Here is a 6,263-nt window from a genome sequence, read left to right as displayed (position 1 = left end):
TGTCTGGGCGTGACAGGGGGTGGCGCTGCAACCTCCCCATCAACCCTGCCTTGAGTGTGACAGGGGGCGGTGCCCCAACCCCCCAATCGGCCCTACCCTGAGCATGACTGGGGTGGCATCACAACCTCCTAATCCGCCCTGCTCTGTGCATGACAGGGGGCGGTGCCTCAACTCCCCAATCGTACCTGCTCTGAGTCCGACCAGGGGCTGTACCTAGGGATTGGGCCTGCCCTCTGCCACCCAGGAGCAGGCCTAAGCCAGCAGGTCGTTATCTCCCGAGGGGTCCCAGATTGCGAGAGGGCACAGGCCGGGCTGAGGGACCTCTCCTTCCCCCCCGAGTGCACGAATTTTTGTGCACCGGGCCTCTAGTAATAATAATAATAAAACAGACCAATATCCCTCACAGATATAGATGTAAAAATTCTTAACAAAATATTAACAAATAAATTCAGTAATACATAAAAAGAATTATACATCATGATTAAGTGAGATTTATTCCAAGATACAAGACTATTTCAAAATTAAAAAATCAATCAATTTAATCCACCTAAAGACATTAACAAGACTAAAGAAGAAAATCACCTGATGATATCAATTATTGAAAAGGAATTTGACAAAATTAAACACCTTTTCTTGATTTAAAAACTCTTAGAAAAATAGTAATAGAAGGAAACTTCCTCAATTTGATAGAGAACATTTACCAAAAAGCAAACAAAAACAACAACAAAAAAACCCCAACTATGGATAACATGTTTTTGTTTTGTTTTTTTTAATCCTCACCAGAGGATATGTTTATTGATTTTAGAGAGAGAGGAAGGGTGAGAGAGAGAGAAAAAAACATCGATGTAAGAGAAAAACATTGGCCAGTTGTCACCTGTACATGTCCCAGCTGAGGATCAAACCTGCAACCTGGATATGTGCCCTGACCAAGAATTAAACCTACGACCTTACAGTTTATGGGACAACACTCCAACCACTTAGCTACACTGTCCAGGGCTGAATAGCATTTCAATTAATGGTGAAAAATAGAGTGCTTTCTCCCTAAGATCAAGAACAAGGAAAGGATGTCCATTCTCACTACTCTTACTCAATATAGTAAGGGAAGTTCCAGTCAGTGTGATAAGTGAAGAAAAAGAAATAAAAAGTATCCAGATCAGAAAAGAAGAAATAAAACCTTCCCTATTTGCAGATGACATGAATTTTCAGATGACTCCTAGAATTAATTAGTCTGGCAAGCTGGCAGGATACAAGGTAAACATACAAAAATCAATTGTATTTCTATATATCAACAATGAACACATAGACATTAAAGTTAGAAGTACAATACCATTTACAATTATGCAAATAAATGAAATACCTACGTGGAAATCGAACAAAACATGTGCAGAGTTGTATGTTAAAACACTGATGAAAAAATCAAAGGAGATTTACATAAATGAGAGATATACCATGGATTGGAAGACTCAATATAGAATAGATCTCAGTCCTCCTAAAATAAATATATAGGTTTAACACAATTCCTATCAAAATTTCTGCAGGATTTCTTGGAACACGTAAACAAGATTATTCTAAAGTTTCTATGGAAAGCAAGGAAACCATAATAGCTAAACATTTTTTGAAAAAGAATAAAAAGTATTCAACCTACCCAATTTTAAGACTTAATATATAGCGGAAGCAAGCAAGACATAAGACATATCAGTATCATCCTGTGTAGATAGATCTGACTCCATATTCAAAAGCTGATTCCCTTTTAAAACTAATCCACCTGAACCCTTGATGCCCTCCCCTTCTCCACAGGTAAACTCTGAAAGGTGTGGAAAGACTCCAGGTTAATCAGAACTACCCCATTAATCCTTCCTACACCTTCAGTCCTTTCTCTGGGGAAAGGCGCCTTCAAAGTTATCTTTTAACTCGCCCTGGCACCAGAGCCCGGGCATCTTCTCCCTTTGTTCTCCTCGATCACCCCTCCATCCCTTTAGGAATAGGTAGGGATATGTCTTAGGGGAATAAAACAGGTGGTCTTGAGGGTGGGGGTGGGGGAGGTTGTGAATGGTGCAGGTATCCATTTTATCCTGCGGTTACCAAAATGCGTTTCTGCAAGTAAGTTCCCTATTACAACTCCTTAATCTGACATGCTGGACTTTTCCGCTTCGTTCTTTGTCCGCTCTGCTCATTCAGCATTTGGGGGCTGCTCTTCATGAATCACATACTTTATAGAAAAATTAACCTTTTTGGGTAATTAACAAATTATAAAATCAATTATACAAAAAAATGGATCATGGACTTAAATGTAAAACTATAAAACGTTTAGGACAAAAACATAGGAGAGAAGCTACGGAACCAAGGGCTAGGCAGAGTTGTTAGACATAAAGCAAAAGCACAATTCGTAAAAAGGAAAATTTGATAAATTGGAAGTCATCAAAATTGAGAACTTTTGTTATGCAAAAGACCCTGTTAGAATGATAAAAAATACTGGGACAAAATATTTGCAAACTATATATCCAGAATGTATAAAAATCTCTCAAAGCACAACAGCAAAAAATAAATAATCCAATTAGAATATGGGTAAAGACATGAGGACACATTTCACTGAAGAGAATATACAGGTTGCAAATCAGCACATAAACAGATGTTAGGGAAACGCAAATTAAAACCACAATAAGATATTACTACACATCTACAAAATAGCTAAAAATTGAAAATATGACAACACAAAATTCTGGCAAGAAGACAGAGAAACTGGACCACATTGCTGGTAGGAGTGTAAAGCAGTGCCGCTACTCTGGAGAAGTCTGGCAGCTACCATATGACCTAGAAGTCGCACTTGGCATCTATCCCAGAGAAGCGAAGACGCGTTCACACATACAAAAACCTGTATGTGAATGTTCATAGCAGCTCTACTCATGGTGGCCCCAAATGGGAAACAAAACACATGTCCCTGTGCCTATCAGTGAGGCTTGGGAGAGTTTTAACCACTCAAGAGGTGAATGGTTAAAAAAAATGGTACATCACACTATGGAATACTATTCATCAATAAAGAAACTAATTAATTCATTCAAAACTTAGAGGACTCTCTAGAGAATTATGCCGAGTGGACAAAGTTAAGCCCAAATGATTACATTTTGTTATATAATATTAGAGACCCAGTACACGAAATTTGTGTTCTGGGGGCGGGGGGGAGGGCATCAGCCACGGCCTGTGCCCTCTCACAGTCCGGGAGCCCTCGCTCCTTAACGCCCGCCTGCTTGCTGCTCCTTAGCACTGCTGCGGAAGTGGGAGAGGCTCCCACCATCGCAGCTGCGCTCACCAGCGATGAGCCCAGCTTCTGGCTGAGCGGTGCTCCCCCTGTGGGAGCGCACTGACCACCATGGGGCAGCTCCTGCATTGAGCATCTGCCTCCTGGTGGTCAGTGCGTGTTGTAGCAACTGGTCATTCTGCTGGTCATTCCACCATTTGGTCAATTTGCATATTAGGCTTTTATTACATAGGATTCTTAAAATGACAAAATTATAGGAATGGACACCAGATTAGTGGTTGCCATGGACCATGAGTGGCTGGGTGCAAGAGGGAAGCGGCTGTGGCTATAAAAGGGAAACAGGAGTGTCCTGGTGGCAATCTGTCCTGTACCTTAACTGTGCCCCTGTCAATATTCCGGTTGTACTAAGATATGTACTATAGGTTTGAAGAGGTTAATATTGGGGGAAGTAGTTTAAGGATCATAGGATCTCTCTTATGACTTATGACTGCATTTGAATCTACCATTATCTCAAAATGAAAAGGTTCATTTTAAAAATAACTTTTCTGTTCAAACACAGGTATCAGCTTGGATTTGGCCCACAGGTTGTCGTAGTTTTATAGTCTAAAGCAAACACCAAGCAACACTGTGCGTTCATTCAGTGGTGTCTTAGAAGCTAAAAATATACAGAGATCTACACACACTCAGAGGTCTTACACTGTGTTTTCAGTCATTAGTTCTCATAATGATGCAGTGGCTTTATTCAGGGTATGTGTCCATTCCCAATCCTAACATGAAGGTGCTAAGAGCAGCGAGGATATCACTCCTCTGCCTTCGGAATCTGCAGCATCCTCTTTCTCTGTTGCTTCCGTAACAGCACCGTGAGCTCATCTCCTCCAGCTGTGCTCTGCTCTTACCTTCCTACATCCCTGATTCTCGCTCCCAGGATGGTATTTGTTTCAATCAACTCTGCTGTGGGTCAAATCAATATGATTGTTTCTTGAACAGGTTTCTGTTTGAATTGTAAAGATTGATTTTAACTTTCTCAGTATTTCCATTGACGATCTCAGTTTTATCCACCGTGCAGCACAAAATTTTTTTTAACCATCTTTAAAACACCTATGTTCCCACATTCATATTAGAAACCTTACATTGACCCAATATGATAATTATCATTCAGTCATTAGATGCAGTCTCTGTTTCCTTTGCATTGCTTTTAAACTATTTCTTTATTTTGGCCTCTTTAAAAAAAAATGCGTTGTGATCCTTAGCTGATTGGATAGGGGCGGGGCACTCAAAAACTCTGTGCCCAGGGGTGGGTGAGGCTTGGTAGAGTTTTACTGTCCCAGGTCTTTCCTGAAGGCTAACCCAATAGATCATTTCTTTGGGTAGCCCCCAATGTTAGTGTCTCCAGGTCTTTCCCCTCGGGCCTATTAAATTATCTGCAGAAGATGCTTTACTTTCTACCTGAAGGGTCTAATCCTTCAGGGGCTAGGTGTGGGAACAGGCTGGGATCTCAGCATTTGATGTGAATATCACCAAAGCCTCAGACTTTTAGTACAAGACCTCTTCCTCCAACTACACCTGGTGCCCCCGCCAAGATACCTTCTCCTAAGAATCACCTGCCTTTGCCAGGGTTAGGGGGAAAGCCTGGGCTCCTTGTGTAGACTCACTTTCAACCAATCTCCTTTTTTCTAGCTCCACCTTCACAATTACTTCCAGAAGAACCTGGTCGTATCAACTCTTGAGCTTTGAGTTAAAGTTAGGTTGATTCTTAGATGCTCTGTTGAGAGCTTATAATTCAACATTCTCAGGTATGCTCAGCCAGTTACCACTCACTCACTTTCCACCTTTGTTGTTGCTCACTAACCGACCCCTGGGAATTCAGTTCCTTTTCCTTTACTATTGTTTTATCACCAGCAAGGAGCATGTGTCATGCGTTCATTTCTCTATCATTGATCAGAGGTCCTTATTCAAATAATCATAGTCTGAGCCAACATGTCAGGATGTCAAGGGTTTAACATGACAACTGGGTTGGTCATCATTCTTATCCAGAGAAGAGCTGGGATGATATATCCCTGGCATCTGATGTATATACTTCATGCCCATAGACTCAAATTCTCATTCTGGGTGTAGCTGAGATTAATTCTTGTCATTACTGAAGATGCTTTACTTATTAGTGGGCAGGGGGTCAAACCCCGAGCCTAGCTTAGAAGTACAGGAAGATATCCTTATTTGGATGTGGAATCATCTGCTTTTTTAATAATTTTGTTTTATTGCTTAAAGTATTACAACGAGTATTACATACGTCCCCCCCTTTCCCCCCCTTGACTTTTGTTTTGCTAATACTAGCATCTAGGACCCATCTTTGATAGTTGTAAGTTCTCCTAATCCTAGATACTTAATCAGAATCTATCAGGGTGCTGCAGGAAGAGGTAGAAGATTTAACCAGTCATTCAAGAGACTGACTCTGAGGTTCTAAAATCCTGGAAAAATCTGTAAATCTAACCATAAAATATGCACTTTTATTGCTATGTAAAAATGTTCTTTGAGTCCCATGTAGCAACTTTACAACTGCCAGGCTGGGGGAGATACTCCATTGATTGCTGCTGAGTGGGGCAGACTCTCAGCGATGGCAAGAACAGCTAAGCAGAGCGCCCGGGGGCCATGTAGGAGGAGGTCAACCTCTGCTGTGGGTCCATCAGGATGATATGCCATCTGCCTGGGGCCAGGCCACTGAAGTAGAGAGGTAGCTAGGATGTGACATACACTTCCTGATGTTCACGGTTCATCTTGGATGTTTGCATGTGGGGACTGGGAACTGGGAAGAACTATTTGTGTTATCTGTGTTGCTTGACATTTTGCTGAGTTGACACCTTATCTAGGTATGCAATTATATATACAAACCAAGGATTGAGAGCATGATACTTTTTGAAAGTTTTGCCAATTTGATAGGTAAAATGGTATTCTATTACTATTTGAACAGAAATACCTTTGTTTATAAAGTTGTGCTTTTTCCCCACCATGG

The sequence above is a fragment of the Myotis davidii genome, unplaced genomic scaffold (assembly GCF_000327345.1).
Source record: "Myotis davidii unplaced genomic scaffold, ASM32734v1 scaffold345, whole genome shotgun sequence".
Classification (NCBI taxonomy): Eukaryota; Metazoa; Chordata; class Mammalia; order Chiroptera; family Vespertilionidae; genus Myotis; species Myotis davidii.
The sequence above is the reverse complement of the archived record's forward strand: the minus strand, read 5'-3'. Positions refer to the sequence as shown.